The following is a 16,390-nucleotide window of genomic DNA, read 5'->3' as shown; positions in this document are numbered from 1 at the left end:
AAACAGATGCGGGGCCCACACTCCTCTCCTCAAGAAAGCAGAGGAGATCAAGCAAAACCAGGGTTGTGCCCTTCCCTCAAGTGGGTGCAGCTGGGCACCACAGGGCGGCTTGTTTTTTATTTATTACAGCTGAGGAGAGTGGAATTCCAGGCCCCTCTCTCATGCCCAGTGGCCTTGAAATGTGACCAGGGCAGATCTGGGGGCGGTTCTCCCACCTGCCTCATTCAGACAGGAAGACTAGATGACCACAAATGGTCTAGTTATTAGGGAGTCCTGCCTTGAATGACACACGCCCATTGGCAGCGGGTTTTACACAAACTGTTTCCTAGACAGCAGCATGGAGGGGAGCAATTACTGGCTGGTGGGTCCATTCTTGGCTTGGAGCAGGGAGTGTGGGCTAATGGTCAGAGTAGTGTTTTCACCTGGGGCTCTGACTCATTGACTCCAATAGAGCGACTGCTGTTTTACACCATTGGTTTGGGAGGGAATACACAGCAGCTGTCTAAATACAGAAGTCACCAGCTGGGGCCCCTCCCAGTCCTGTGGTTTCCCGCGTATTATGCTGATCACTGTTAGTTTGCTACACTATGATCTCTGATACTCGATAGACCAGCCTACCCCTTGTCCAATCAGGGGACAGTATGCTAATGAGAGCCAATCACCAGGCTTCCTCCAGGCTAAATCGCGGGCTTTTGGCCGTGCAGCTGCCTAGCTTGGACTATGGGGTATTCAGAGCATTCCTGGCCGCTCGTGCTCAGAGGGGGGGCATTTGCAGGGGATGCTGCACAGAAAGGGGGGTTTTCAAGCAGGTAAGCTGTGAACTTCCTTTGTAGCAGTGCCGTGAGAGGGCCTTGCCCCCCTCCCCGCCTTAGGATGGCTGGTCTGTGTTCAGGGAGGAGAAGCAAACAGCCCTGGGAGTGCTAGGGCTCTCTATCCCCTCGCGCCAATATGATTTCTCTGTTTCCTTTTGCTATTTCCTTTGAGCACGTGTGTCAGTTTCAGCTGCTCCTTGGCCCCTGTTGGAGAGGGGAGTTTTAGAGAAGCCGCGGATAATCCGCAAATCCGGGGATAATCCTCTTTATAGCTGCAGATGTCCGCATCCGCGAATGTGGTTGTGGTGTTTACTTTAGATGGGTCTTACATTTGTCTCTACCACCACCCTGTATCTGAGCAGTGAGGCTCTGGTTACCTGGTTGTCCTGCCCTCTTTTGATCCCCATTGTTATTAAGAGGGTCCTCAGCAGAATTCTCAGCCTCTCTTCTCTGAGTGAGACACATGGTCTGTGAACAGTGGGCTCTGCTCAACTCTCTCTCAGGCTGACGCTGTGTTTAGAAGAGGAACCGTAGTCATTTGAAGACCTGAAATCCAAGATTTAAAAGTCAGGACATTTGGGTTTTTGACATTCATTGCCACACGGTGCTCAAAACTAACAGCAGAGGCAAGTCTTACATTGCATTGGCACCTTCAATCTAAAAATATCTTCGAAACATTGCTCCACACTATGGACAAGGATTTCTTCAGCCAGTCACTGAATGCAGGCACTCCTGGGGCAGCTGGTTAATGGCACATAGCTACAGGGGGGAAAAATAAAGTCTTATCATAAACTGTTAACAGCCTACATGCACAAGAAACTACAGAGGGAACTTGGAGGAGGTAGAAAATCATTTACTTTGTTCAAATCTGGCCTGGATCAGGGTGTAATCAGCATTTTCCGGACAGAGACCTAAGGGTGCTGATTTCAGTGGGGGCGTTTCACTGGGGCAGAGCATATGATGAGGCGAGGCAGAGTGTATGTGAGACCCCATCAGCCTCGGGCTCCTCCCAGCCTGGGGTTCTCAGCCGCACAGCCAGAGGAGGGGCTAGGGGCTCTGGAGGGTTCGAGCCCCAGACAGACCTGGTTGAACCTGGCTCTGGATGCTACCTTTAACAGTAGGTTGGGGAGTTCATGTCTCGCATGTAACCCAGCGCTTTCCCTCTCACATTGTTTTGACAGCACCCCAGCTGCCTGCCACCTACCAGGATTAGAGCTAAGACAGCGAAATGGTGTCACAGCTGTCACCTCCAGAATAAAGTCCTGTCTACATTAGAGGCAATTGCACTAGTGTAGCTATACTTGCAAACCCCTAAGAAGCCTGCTACATTAGTGCAGTAAGCAATTTACACCACTATCTTACCAGGGAAGTACACCACATTCAGCACTGCACAATACCAATGATTACAAGTCAGTTAAACCCATTGTGCTTTAAAGTCAAACAGCTGCCAGCAGAAGGCTCTGGTTTATTTGATGGATGGTCCATGATTTAGTTCTTAAGCTATTGTTATACAAGTAATCAGAGCGGGTTGAAAACTTTCCAACGGAAGAATTTTCCATCAGATAAAATTGATTTGACAAAAATCAAAATGTGCTGCAGGACCACATCAATTTCAACCAACAGGGAGACTCTCCCAAGCTGTTTTCTCCTTGTATTATCATTGACCAGGATCCCTCTGTGCTAGGTGCTGTACAAACACAAAAGAAAAAAGACAGCTCCTGCCGCAAAGAGTTTGCAATCTAAGGCCATGGCTACACTTACAGTTCTGCAGCGCTGGTAGTTACAGCTGTGTTCGTACAGCTGTGTAGGCCCAGCGCTGCAGTGTGGCCACATTTGCAGCACTTGCAGCGCTGTTGGGAGTGGTGCATTGTGGGCAGCTATCCCACAGAGCACCTCGTCCCATTTTGGCGCTGTGGCTTGTGGGAAGGGGACGGAAGGGTGCGGGTCTTTCCGCTTCCTGTTCCAACGCCCCGTGGTGCTTTGCTACACATTCCGACCAGTTTGGCGGCATTGTGAGTCTGCAGCGTGATTTCTGTTACAAATGGAGCCCGAGCTGCTGAGGACCTTGCTGATGAATGTTGCCAGCACATCACGCATGGCAGTGGAGCTATTCCTTCAGCTGCAAAGTGACAGTGAGGAGTCAGACGATGATATTGATTCGCCTGACACGCAAGACACTAAATTGCTTGTGGCAGTAACAGACGTGCTCAGCACCGTGGATCGCCGCCTTTGGGCTCGGGAAACTAGCACTGAGTGGTGGGATCACATCGTCCTGCAAGCCTGGGATGACGAGCAGTGGCTGCAGAACTTTCGGATGAGAAAAGCCATTTTCATGGCACTATGTGCTGAGCTCGCCCCTACCCTGCGACGCAGGGACACAAGATTGAGAGCTGCCCTGCCAGTGGAGAAGCAAGTGGCTATTGCAATCTGGAAGCTGAGCAACTCCAGACAGCTACCTATCAGTGGCGAACCAGTTTGGAGTAGGAAAGTCGACCATTGGAATAGTGTTGATGCAAGTTTGCATGGCCATTAATCGCACCCTGCTAAGAAGAACCGTGACTTTGGGGAATGTGCAGGACATTGTGGATGGCTTTGCACAAATGGGTTTCCCTAACCGTGGAGGAGCAATAGATGGGACCCATATTCCTATTCTGGCACCACCCCACCTGGCATCAGAGTACACATTAATCAGGCTCCACAGAATTTACAAAGGACCCTCAGAGGTATGATAGGAAGCTCACGCTGAGACAGATATGGCCTTAAAGACTTTTTATTAAAATCAATAATAGTAAGTAAATGGTAAAATACCCAGAGTTACAAAGTTACAATTGCATTACTGCTATTCAAAAGATACATATGATAATATAGTATTATATGCAACAAAGCTTTGGTTAATATACTCACACCCTTTTTTGATAACCTGGTAGTAAGAAGACACAGGACCAGCCTTGTGGTTCAGGTTTCTCAATTCTTCAGTGAGGGATGCAGTGCTTAGAAGAAACTAATGTTACAAACTATTAAGATGAACTTAGGGTTTATTTGACTAACTTAAATTTAAAATCAAAACCTAATAAACAAAGAATAAAACTTAGGGGAACCAAGCTTAGCTTAGTTCCTTTGAAACTTAAAGTTGAAGAAGAACAAGTACAGCCTACTAATAGCAGCTGTCATTGTAGATAGATAGAATAGATAGAGAATAATTTGTAAGAATAGAAGTGGAGTAAGTAAGAATGGAGAAAAGTGAGAACGGGAGTACTCGGTAGAGGTGGGTCACTTCTTTTCTAGTGCAAATGTCAGAAATCCTTCCTCGTATGCCCAAATTTCATTCCTCACCCACAGAAATATTAGGGTTCACTTACCCCATAGGCTAATATGCACGTGCATACAGGACCGGCGCTAGGGATTTGAGTGCCCTAGGCGCACGGCAATTTCGCCGCCCCGCACGCTGGTCCCACAGCTCCGGTGGAGCTGCCGCAGTCGTGCCTGCGGGAGGTCCACCGGAGCCGCGCGAGCAGCCGACTGTCCGCAGGCACGACTGCGGCAGCTCCACCGGAGCCGCAGACCACTGGACCCTCCGCAGGCAGGACTGCTGCAGGTCCACCGGAGCCGCCTGCCGCCCCCTCCGGCAAAATGCTGCCCCCCAATAATCCTGGTGCCCTAGGTGATTGCCTAGGCCTCCTAAATGCAAGTGCTGGCCCTGCGTGCGTATTGATGACAGGTATGTACGCACATCAGTCTTGTGGTGCACTTGTTAAGTCTGTGGGTACAACACTGAAACCCCTCCTATGCCATTCTCCATTGTCTATTGGTCTAGGTAAAGGTCTTAGACCTAGGCCTTGGCTACACTCACACTTTACAGCGCTGCAACTGGGGTGTGAAAAAACACCCCCCTGAGCGCTGCAAGATACAGCGCTGTAAAGCGTCAGTGTAATCAGGGCAGCAGCGCTGGGAGCGCGGCTCCCAGCGCTGCACGCTACACCCGTAAGGGATGTGGTTTACATGCAGCGCTGGGAGAGCTCTCTCCCAGCGCTGCCGCTCTGACTACACTCACACTTCAAAGCGCTGCCGTGGCAGCGCTTTGAAATTCCAAATGTAGCCATACCCTTAGCCAGGGGGTCTGGGTAGGTTTGTACTCAGGTGCTTAGACTGAGGCTATGGCTACACTCGAAACTCCAAAGTGTGCTTTGAAGTGTGTGTGTGGTCGCAGTGCCAGCGCTGGGAGAGAGCGCTCTCAGCGCTGCACGTACTCCACATCCTGATGTGGTTTAGCTTGCAGTGCCGGGAGCCGGGCTCCCAGCGCTGCGGCACTGTTTACACTGACGCTTTACAGCGCTGTATCTTGCAGTGCCCAGGGGGGTGTTTTTTTCACACCCCTGAGCGAGAAAGTTGCAGTGCTGTAAAGTGCCAGTGTAGCCATGGCCTAAGTCCTGCACCACTGCTACACTAGCTACTTTTAGTGTGGAATTTTAACCCTTCTTTCACCTCCACACCACACACTAAGAACCATACACTGAGCAAAGATGAGCTATGGATGGAGACCACCAGGCAAAACTCCAGAGCATAGCTTAGCATTGACTGTGTGAGGACCAATGTGTCAGGGTGGCGAGGCGTATGTTCTCTTTGTAAAAGCCATGCCAGTTTGCCCCATCATACTGTGTTCATCTGCAAAATTTAGAACTCCTTTTAAGCATTGTTTCTGCTAATAAGGCCGATGAGTCTCAAAGACAGGAAATGTAAGTTTTTGTTCTTCAAGGAAAAACAAAAGCCAGCCTTGCCCTCCTTTAACGCAAAGGAAAGTAGCGAGAAGACCTTTAAATTAATACAATCATTACCAACAACAGGGAAAAAGAATGCAAACATACAAATTGCTTTATGATTTTAATTTTAGTTTTCTTTGATAATTTCTTTTAATTTAAGGAAGTAAATGGATCCTGGAATACAGAGAGGTGACAAATTTATTGTTTCACTCCAAGTGTTTTATCCTATGATTTTCTGCCATCCTATATGCCATGGATGAGGGAAACTGGAATGTGATGGCTCTTGCTTTGGCATGACTGATAATCCAACTGTTCAAAACAATACTGTAATAATGTTATTACAAAGCCTGCAAAAACCCAGTTGCTAAACAACCATCACAAAACCAATTTCTCTTTAGCTAATAAAAACCTGTTAATGGGCCACTTTACTGTGAATGGTCCCTTGAAATGGTCCCTAGTTAACTTCTTATACTTCTTATACTAAAGCCTGACCTATACTAGAAAATTAGGTCCATTTAACTATGTCAGCTGGGGTGTGAAAAATACACACTTCTGAGCCGCACTGTTGAGCCCACCTAAGGGCAGATCTACACGTACAACACTGCAGCTATTCCATTGTGGTGCTTTAGTAAAGTCGAGCTACGCTGATGGAAGAGCTTCTCCCGTCACCGTAGTTAACCCTCCTCTGCAACTGTGCCGCTGTAACATTCAAGTGTGAATATACACTCTATGACCAACAGAAGTTGGTCCAGTAACAGATATCTCCTCACCCATCTTGCCTTTCTAAGATCCTGGGACCAACATGGTCCAACACTGCTTATAATAAAAAGAACTCTAGTCCCAGTGTTACCAACTAGGTGGATAAACAAACAAAAAATGTAAGTACAATCAGGTTTCTACAGCCAGCTTTAAAAGCTGAGCTATAATACCACAGAGAGCTTCTGAAGCTTACCTAGTCATCCAGAGGCAGTAGCGCCAAGGACCCCAATCATGGAGCAGGGCCCCATGGTGAAATGACACTCTAGCGTGTGGTATATTATAACCAAGGAAGACTGAGGCAATGATACTTGCCACATAGATACATAATTAAAGACTATAATAATAAGTCTATGCCCCAATGCTTTACATCATTGATTAGATGGGCTTGATCATGAAGAAAACATCCCCCCAGTATGTTACACTAATATAATGCTGAAAGGGAATGATCTTAGCTAATCAGAGGACGGCGAGGCTGTACTGTTTTCAATTCATAACCGTCTTTTCCTCCCTCCCCAGTTCCCTGAACTTGGTTTGGATTAGTCACCATACAGTTATTCCAAGGCCTGGTCTACACTACAGGGCGAGGTCAACATAAGCTACCTACCTGGGAAGTGTCACCACTTAAATTGGGCTCCTGCCAACATAAGTGCCTCTCTACACCTCCCCGAGTCGCGTAAAGTCACGGTCGATGTACTCAGGTCAACGCAGTGGCAGTGTAGATGCTGCATTGCTTATGCTGACTGTTAGTGGCCTCCAGGAGCCATCCTACAATGCCCCCCTTGACAATACAAGCAAACCTGGGGTGAGGACGTGGACTGCTGACACAAGGAGCCAAGCAAGCGCACACCCCAGCAAGTTACTAACTGCAGTGGCTGTACGTCGACATATGTTAGGTTGACATAAATTTGTAGCGTAGACATGGCTGAAGAGATAAGCCTGGATGAACTACAGAGAGACAGGAGAATGGGGTAGAAAGGAGGAGCAGGGGAAGGGAAAAGAAACGTGCCAAGCAGCAGTTTCACAGCACGTTATAGTTTTGTAGTGTCTTCCCTCATCGCACTTAAAATTTGACAGCAGTGAGAAGGGGGTTGATACACAGAGGTCACTATAAACCCTGAACTTGTAACATCTGTTTTACTAATGGGGGGTGGGGGAGGGGGATAGAGGATTATGTGGGGGAGGAACTACCTCCTAAAACTCAGGCTTCCCAAAAAAAATTTTTTTTTGACAATGAAGAGGGAGCAGTGGCTTACACCTGGAGTCAGGAGTCACATCTCATGGCCAATATCCAACACAAGGGAGAAGCACATACACTAGACACAGGAGAACAATTAGATCCCATTCTGCCCACCCACCAGAAGCCAACAGTGGATTGCTCCCTATTGCACATTCCTAGTGCATTATCCACTCGAGTATTCAACGTCCCAGCCTTTCCCTTGGGGAGACTCCTCCACAGCCATAGAGATCCCGGAAGTTCAATCTAGAATTTTATCCTTTTTAAAATTTCATCCCCTTCCTCCAAAATGAAACCCAGGACCACAGCTGTACAGAAAGATTCTTCCTCTCTGCTCTGGGACATGATGACTCTGAGCAGGTGGCCCCCACTGGTTTGTAGTCATTACACCTTGAAAACTCATTCTTATCTTCAGCCGCTCGTGCTTGCTTTGATTAAACTGAGCAAAGGGTCCATTTCAGGCTGGATCACAGGAAATACTGCCTCGCTGGGGTAAGTCTATTAGGCTGTGAACTGTCTCCCCAAGGGAAGGGATGGGAGCAGAGCCGGTGCCAGGCACCAGCTCAGCAAGCAGGTGCTTGGGGCGGTCAAGGGGAAGGGGTGGCACATCGGGCTCTTCGGTGGCGGGTCCCTCAGTCCCTCTCGGAGGGAAGGACCTGCCACCAAAGTGCCACAAAGGAGAAAGCGGCGTGGTGAAGCTACCGCTGATCGCAATCGCGGCCTGCTTTTTTTTTTCCCCCTCACTGCTTGGGACAGCAAAAACCCTGGAGCTGGCCCTGGATGGGAGCTCAATCACTGGGGACACTTACAGTCAAGATTAGACAAAACCTAGGAGAATAAAAAGCCCATTCTGCACCGTCTGCTGGTAGTAACAGTGAACTATCAGAGGTGGCCCAAAATGACTTTTCCAAGTCTAATTTATGGGATTCACTTAAATTTGCTCTCCCATTGCACGGTCCTTTCCCTTTGTATAGGTTTGCTGCAGATCCAGTATCTTGTCATAATACACCGTGCGCTGCTGACGCCTCTCTCATCATTCAGATATGCACAGTCGCCACCTCCTCTTATCGAAAACCTGAAACACAAGAGCCAGGGCGCTAGAGGTTGCGTGTGTCTGTCACTATCAGAGACACTGCTGGCTGTGCATGTTGGGGGAGCTACTGCACACACAGACCTTGTCTGTACAGACTGGAACAGGCCCCTCCTGCTTTCATCTCCCTGCAACAGAATCCACAACTGCTTCCTCCCTGGCAGGTGGGAATACCATGAGGGCAACAGAAAGTAACCAGCATAGAGCATCAGGACAGCAGAAGGAGAAGGGGGATGGGGATGAAAGAAGACATTCATCCTGTTCCCATTTAATCCTCTCTTCTGGGAGCTGGTTTCCTCCCTCACCCCCAGTTGCTGCTCACCCTCCCACCCAGCTGTGAGCAGCGCTAATACAAAGCGGGAAACAGCCGCGTGCAAGTCACCCAAGGGGGAGGCCTTCTAAGGCGCTGAAAGAGCCTGTGACAAACACCGAGACTTGACCGCACAGGCTGGATTATTCACAAGCCAAGATTTGTCTCTAGCACCTGAGTATTCAAAGCACTCGACGAGCCCCGAATTAGGACGCTGCTGCACAGGTTTCTTCTTCAAATATACAGAGAGGGGAACTCACCAGCTGTTGAATTTGCTGCCGTTGGCCCATTTCCAGGGCTGGCCCAGCTCCTGCTCCCTCCGGAGGCCAATCCAGTGCTCAGGTTTGCCTTTATAGCGCAGCATGAAAGCCTTGAAGAGAGGCACAAACAACAGGAACAGCAAATATTAGACTCCCGATGCATAGGTGATGAATCTCATCTGCCTCGGTGCACTCTGCGCCACAAGCGAGTCAAAGCTTTTGTTGTGTGCTTACGTACGTGTGTAAGAGAGAGAAATTTCAGACAGGGGCCGGGGCAGAGGGACGGAGAAATCTTCTCCTCACGTTTACATGGGACGGAATTCAGATGGTCCCCATCCACACAGTTTCCCCTCTCTCTCATCTTCCAGTTCGCTCTGCCCTGTTTTCCCAGAGGCCTAAGCAAGACTTAGGTGCCAGCCCCCACGTGGATACTCTTGCGGACTAAAACTACAACATACATGATTTCTAAACTGATCCAACAATGCACCACCTGAAACCAGAGGGCAGGTACCTGGCATGGCTAAGCCATGCTTGTGCTGCCCCAGCTACACTGCTATTTCCACTCATGCAGCCGTCAGCAGGCAGGGCTGAATCTGGGACCTCTGAAGCTTAGCGTATAAGCCTCTATTGCCTGAGCTAAAAGCCACATGGCTCTTGGCTAAGGCTGCAGCAGACTCCTCAATCTAGGCTACGTGCCACTGGAGGGGACAGAGCGCCACAGCCACCAGGCTGGGTTATACTAGCACAAGTGTGTCCCGTGAGGAGGGGAATCACACCCCCAGCTTATAGTGTAGACACAGCCCGTGACAGAGCAGGGCTCCTCTCCGCACAGGAGAAACTGAGCCTGTCCGTCCTGTCAGGGCCAATCTATTGCATCTGTGTCTCTCTCACCATTTCTGGGTCACTGTCGATCACAGCCAGGGAGGCGTCGAGGGAGGAGCAGTTGCTCTGGCTGTAGGTCCAGTTCCCTTCAGCCTCTGAGAAATAGTAGCATTTCCCTCGGTATCCGACCCAGCTGTCTAAGCAGCAGCGGGCAGCAAGTGGTCCAGGATCAGCCACACGTGAGTTAGCACTACGTACTGAAAGTAAGAAAGCAGTACAGGTCTGAGACTGTTTCCCTCCCAACCCCACATCGATGTCTGGTGGGAATGGAGGGGACTAATTCCCTCAGGTCCAGGATTCAGAGGCTCCTTGAGTCTCTGCTAGTTGCCTAGAGAATACCAGGGAAGAAACAGGACATTAGAAATCATGCCACTGAGAGGTTTACGTGCCTCTGATTTGAGTGACTAATCTTGGGCTGAAAACAGTGAGGATGCAGCCAAGAGGCAGCCCACAACTAGTGTTCAGCAGAGACAGCTCTAGATCCAGAGGCAGCATTAAAGTAGCTGCAAGGGGATAGTTACCAACCTGCCTGCAGACGGAGAATATTGGAACTTGATAGAAGTTCAGGTTTGAAATAATCAGCTGGGACAGCAGGTCTGCTAGTTTTGCTCTTTGCTTTACTCTTCCAGGAACTGCACTGAGATGGAGGTGGGAGGAGATTCCCCTCTAGGGACAAACGCTGATCACACTGAACAGGGCGGGGGGCGTTTTCCCTATAGAATCTGACTGCTGCAGTGATGGAGCCACAGTCAATTTTACGATTAGTTGGTCTGTTGGAGCAGGTGAATGAATTCTGAGGCCTTGTCTACACAGGAAAGGTTTTTTGGAAGCGAAGGTGTGAGTTTAAACCAGTGTAACTATACAGGTATAACCCTCAGCTGGAGACACTTGTTCCCTTTTAAAAGTGGCTTTTTTCAGTTTGACCTATATAGCAGAACCTCAGAGCTGCGGACACCTCGGGAACGGAGGTTGTTCATAACTCGGAAATGTTCGTAACTCTGAACAAAATGTTATGGTTATTCTTGCCAAAGTTTACAACCTGAACATTGTCTTAATATAACTTTGAAACTTTACTATACAGAAGAAAAATGCTGCTTTCCCTTTATTTTGTTATTAGTTTACCTTTAAGACAGCACTGTTCTGTATTTGTTTTTTGGGGTTTTTTTGTCTCTGCTGCTGCCTGATTGCGTACTTCCAGTTCCAAATGAGGTGTGTGATTGACCATCCAGTTCATAACTCTGGTGTTTGTAACTCTGAGATTCTCCTGTACCGCTACCCAAACACCATGAGCTAAACTGAAAAGAGGCCACTCTAAAGCAGGGACAGAAAGTGGCCACAGGGTGGCACCAGAATCTCAAAAATGGTGTGGCCTGGTGTAACTGCTGAATCTGTGACCAGTTTCAACTCAATTTTCCTCTCATTGCAATGTATCTATTTCAGTGCTGTGTAAGAGCAGCAGTGGGGTCACCCATCACCGCCACCATGGATATTTTAGCTTTTTATATTTTGGACGGGGAAGGGGAGAGGAAGGAGTTTGATTCAAATTCTTTGGCATGACATTGCAGAGTGTTATATTCTAACACATTCTTGTGCTCTTTGTTCCCCAGCTGATCTTTGACCAGGCAGCTTATATTGAGTGACAAACTGTCAGTGGTTAGTGAGACACCCTCAAAATTAAAATAATTACCCTTCTCTCTGAAAATTTTGTAGCTACCATTGTTACAAGTAACTCCCAAAATGACTATATCAGAGAGGAGAACAACAAATATTTCTTTAGTTTTTTAACTTGTTGAGTGTGCACGTGATAACACTGAGGCTCTTTTTATAGTGTCAATAGGATTTCTGCTCCTTAAGGCACTTTTGAAAATCCCACTCTTTTGTGTATCATAGTTTTGCCTGTTTGTATGAGTATTTTCATGCAGCAACAGCAATGAGAAGAAAATATTACTTCAGACCCACAAATGTTGGCAAAGAGACTCGGGTGGGACCTAAACTAATTTAAAAAAACCTAGTTAGGGTTTAGAAGAAAGGTCAGGACAGATTTTTAAAGGTACCGAAGCACCTAACTCCCAGTGAAACCAGTAAGTTAGGTGCCCAAAAATCTGGCCTGTCTATAAACCTGGGAGCAATAATTTTGTGATTAAGGAACTGACTGAAACTCCCTGTGAGACCTTGGGCAGCTCATTTCTCTGGGCCTCAGGTCCCCACCTGTAACATGGGGGCAGGTAGTGAGGAAAACACCACTAATGCGTGTGCGGCACTCTAATAACTATGGTGATGAGGGCCACAGGAGAACCTAAATAGACAGAACCTGTTTTGACCTGACTGCTGAAGCCACAAAGAAAGTAGAGATCATGTGACTTCAGCACCAGCAGAGTTGAGTGGCAGACGCAGACACAGACAAGCTGTGAGCCAAGGCTGAGAACTCACCTGTCAGAGCTGTTGCCAAACCAATGATTAAACCAGTGACAAATAGGACTAAGCAGATAACAGAGCGTCCTAAGGTGCAGCCAAATCCATTCCCTGAAAGAAAGAAAGCCATGAATGTCCTGGGGCTGGCGGGAGGACCAGAGTTATAGCAATATCAGCCTCTGAGCTGCCATTTGCCAAATCATAGGGGCTTGCCTACACATTTAGTTCACAGCCATCTGAGACATGAGTCTACCCCGTGACAGCCTGCTGCGGCCTAACTACCTGCATGGACCTTGCAGACACACATTAATAGTTTGTTAATCCACTTTGCTCTAACTACATTCCAGAGGGCTAATTGTCTGTGTAGACAAGCCCTAAAATGCTCTAATGTCCATGCTGGGCATATGGACAAATACTCATGAAAGCAACAGTCCAGAGCCCTGAAAGCGATCAGCTCTGCCAGTGCCACCAAATCGATGAACGTGCCCAATTTCAATTGAATTAAACTATTCCGTCCATTGCTCCTACCCAGACTCTCCTGCAGCTGTTGTCCAGAGTGTCCCAGAGACAACTGGCTCCCAGCTGACAAAAGGGAGGGGGAATGTGCCTCATCCTCAATGTCACTCTGCAGTTTCTGCCCCATGCCCTGCCTGTGCCCCCTACCTGGGAGGACAAAGGGATCAAATTCTACCACACAGCCATAATGAGCCATTGAGCCACAAACCCAACTGCACTCAGCTCCCCTTCAAGCCAAGCTGCTCTGAGACCAGTCAGGAGTATTTGCCATATGGCCCTTGGCTTCACTTAGGAGAAAAACCAGACTAGATCTGAGGTTAGTGACACTAAAGATCTGAGAAAATTTCCCCTGCAGGGAGGGCACAGCCCCTTCCTAGTCTGAGAAACAAACAAAGGATTTTTATTTGCAGCTTCAGCACAGCTAGGTTTGTATAAGTCACCGGAAGAGACACCAAGATATCCCAGTCCCAGAGGCAACGATCCTGGGACAAACCCATTTGTTTTCCTAACGGTTCTCTCTCAGGCAACTTCTAAATTTAGTTAGAGGAGAGCAAAGCAGTGAAGGTATTAGACGTAGAGCAGGAAAATCCTCTTTCCCTACACTGGAGCCAAGAATCTGAGCTGCCTATCAGGCCCTCCAGGCTAAAGCTTAACCTTCCTGGACTTGGACTGGGACAGAAACAATGTCCTCCCTCTAGATTTCCTGCTTTCCTTGTTTCAAGAAACACAATTCTGTGGTGATCAGATCAGATTTAAATGAGAAATAGCATGAGCATTCCTCCAGAAGGGTAAATCCAGGTAGCTCTGAGCTGGGAGAATTGTTGGTGGTCTACCATTCCACTCTGCATAACGCCCTTTGCAAATACTCTACCCCCAATGCTTTGACCTGTGCTTCAGAAGATAATGGATGCCCTGGCAGATGCATGTTCGTGAGTGTTTTGGTAGGCCATAGAGATATAGAATCCCTGCACAGTTAATACATTATCCCCATATCACTGTCCCTGTGCACACATTTTGTGGCTGTGGCCCACACAATTGAAAATCTGGCCCTCAAAACAAATCGAAGGAAAGAGAAAGTGGAGTGAGGAAAGAAAAGGAAGAGAGCGCAAGGGAGACATGGACCAACTTTTCAAACAAATGGGGGCATAATAGGTGCACCTACAAATATTTACGTGTGCCAACTGCACGCTGACGTGGCCATGTTTCTACATATGAAACAGCAAATCAGGAAACTGGATCATAGGAACCCACTGAGGTGATCAGGTCTCTGCTCCTCTCACTTAAGAGGGTTGGGCAGTAGTGGCCATCACTGAGATTTGGCCCCATCTGGGTAGCTTCAGTGTCTCTTCCCAAGCTGCTACCCCATCAATGAGACTGTTTACCTGGCTTCCTTCCTTTGTTGAGGTCTCCGTTGCGGTTAAGGGGCTGCTCTGACTGCTGGGAGTCCTCAGTCGGATTCTCTACCTGCTCCATCTCTCCTCTCTCAGGGAGATACCAGGGAGCATCTACTCCTTCTCCCTGCCTGGGTGCGGAGGTGTTTTACTCAGCAGCAGTGGAGTGGCTTCTTTCCTGATTGACCTGGAATCCAAGACCACCATACGAAGAGTCAGCGGGCCAGTCTGTGGTTTCGCAGCCCCCTGTTCATTGCCACAAACACAGAGATACAACAAGCAATGCAATGAACATGTCATCAACTCTGTGCAACAAACTCCCATCCTTTTCCCTCACTCCAGGATTGCAGCTCTCACCTGGGTGTGCCATCATAGAAATGTAGGACTGGAAGGGACCTTGACAGGTCATCTAACCCAGTCCCTTGTACTCAGGGCAGGACTAAGTATTATCTAGAACATCCCTGGCAGGTGTTTGTCCAACCTGCTCTTCCTCCAATGCTGGAGACTCCACAACCTCCCTAGGCAATTTATTCCACTGTTTCACCACCCTGATAGTTTTTCCTAATGTCCAACCTAAATCTCCCTTGCTGCAGTTTAAGCACATTGCTTCTTGTCCTGTCCTAAGAGAACAATTTATCACCCTCCTCTTTAAAACAACCTTCCATGTACTTGAAGACTGCTATCATCCCCCCCTCCCTCCCGCCGCGAATATTCTTTTCTCCAGAAAAGTGTTTGCAGGAATGGCAGGGGAGGGAGGGATGGAGGAAGGGGGGAGTTAGTATAACGAGGGAGAGGTTGCACAGGGCAAGCTTTGTGCTTGGGGCAGGTGCACATAGCGTGCTCTGTGTGGAAGGGAAATGGATTTAGTACCCAGTGCCCTCCCCCTGTACTGACACCTCTTCCCCCCCCCACCCCCAGGATGTGGAGTAGGCACACAGACTTACATATAGAGCTTTGACATCCATGCTCCTCCTCCTCCCCCAGCACCGATGGCTTTGTGACGCTAGGAGCATGGAGCACGACACACGTAACTCTGGGAAGGAGGATTTTAGTAGCCAGTTCCCTACTCTCCCTGCACCAGGGAGCTGCAGCTGTGTGTTTGCGAGGCCTGGCAGGCACTCACAGAGCTTTCCACACAGGCTGAGAGAAGGGGGCTCGGTGCCCAGGTCTCCCCATGAGACATACAGCTGTCTGCCTGGAGGATGGTTTTGGCACCCAGCAGCACACTCCCTAGGACTGCAGAGGCTGTGGGTTGGCAGAGAGACAAGGTATGTGCACACAGAGGCTGGAGGGACAGGCTCAGTGCCCCAGTCCCCGCCCCATACGCTCTGACATCATTATTAGATGGGGTTTGTTTATTTCTTTCTGTGTATGATACCAACAGCCACCGGCAGAGGGTAACTGCAAGTTCTGTTCTCAGCTAATTTTCTAACTGTGCGGGAAGGAAACAGACGCAGACAGCTTGTGTGTTCAGGAAAGCGCCCCGCCGTGAGGCGTGGCAACCTTTTTATTCTTTCAGTTACAGCATCATGCATAGCTTACAGCCTTGTTTACTTGTTTCGCATTGGTGGAGGACTCTTTCTTCCCCCTTTCCCCCCACCCGCTGCATGTGGGCAGAGCGTGCTGTACTTTCCCAGTCTTGTGATAATATGGAGTCAGCATTCTGAGACAAATCAGCATTCTGTGGCAAAAGGGGGTTTTGCAGGAAGCGGTTTCTGGTGGCCTGCCAGCCAGGACCGATCCCTACATAACTGTGCAATAACTTTCAGCCTATTGTAGACTGAAATGCCTCAAAATTCCAGACTTTGCACTGACATTCCCCCCACACCTTTCCTTATACTATGGGGATTAATCCTGCCTCGAGCTCCACCTGGGGCCTCACTGAGGGGAGCCACCAGGGCATTCCAGCCCCTAGTTCCCCCACCAGTTGTTCCCTTAGAGCTCAGCTCCTCCCTGCCCCCATTCCG

General features: G+C 48.7%; 1 pseudogene; it reads right to left on the bottom strand.

Moving 5' to 3' along the window:
* Positions 1–8,181: 8,181 nt before the first annotated feature.
* Positions 8,182–15,829, bottom strand: LOC115640878 (annotated as a pseudogene).
* Between the last annotated feature and the right edge of the window lie 561 nt (positions 15,830–16,390).

This window comes from Gopherus evgoodei, unplaced genomic scaffold (assembly GCF_007399415.2).
Source record: "Gopherus evgoodei ecotype Sinaloan lineage unplaced genomic scaffold, rGopEvg1_v1.p scaffold_32_arrow_ctg1, whole genome shotgun sequence".
In the NCBI taxonomy this organism is placed as follows: Eukaryota; Metazoa; Chordata; order Testudines; family Testudinidae; genus Gopherus; species Gopherus evgoodei.
Note: the sequence above shows the minus strand (reverse complement) of the source record. Positions and strands in the feature narration are given on the sequence as shown.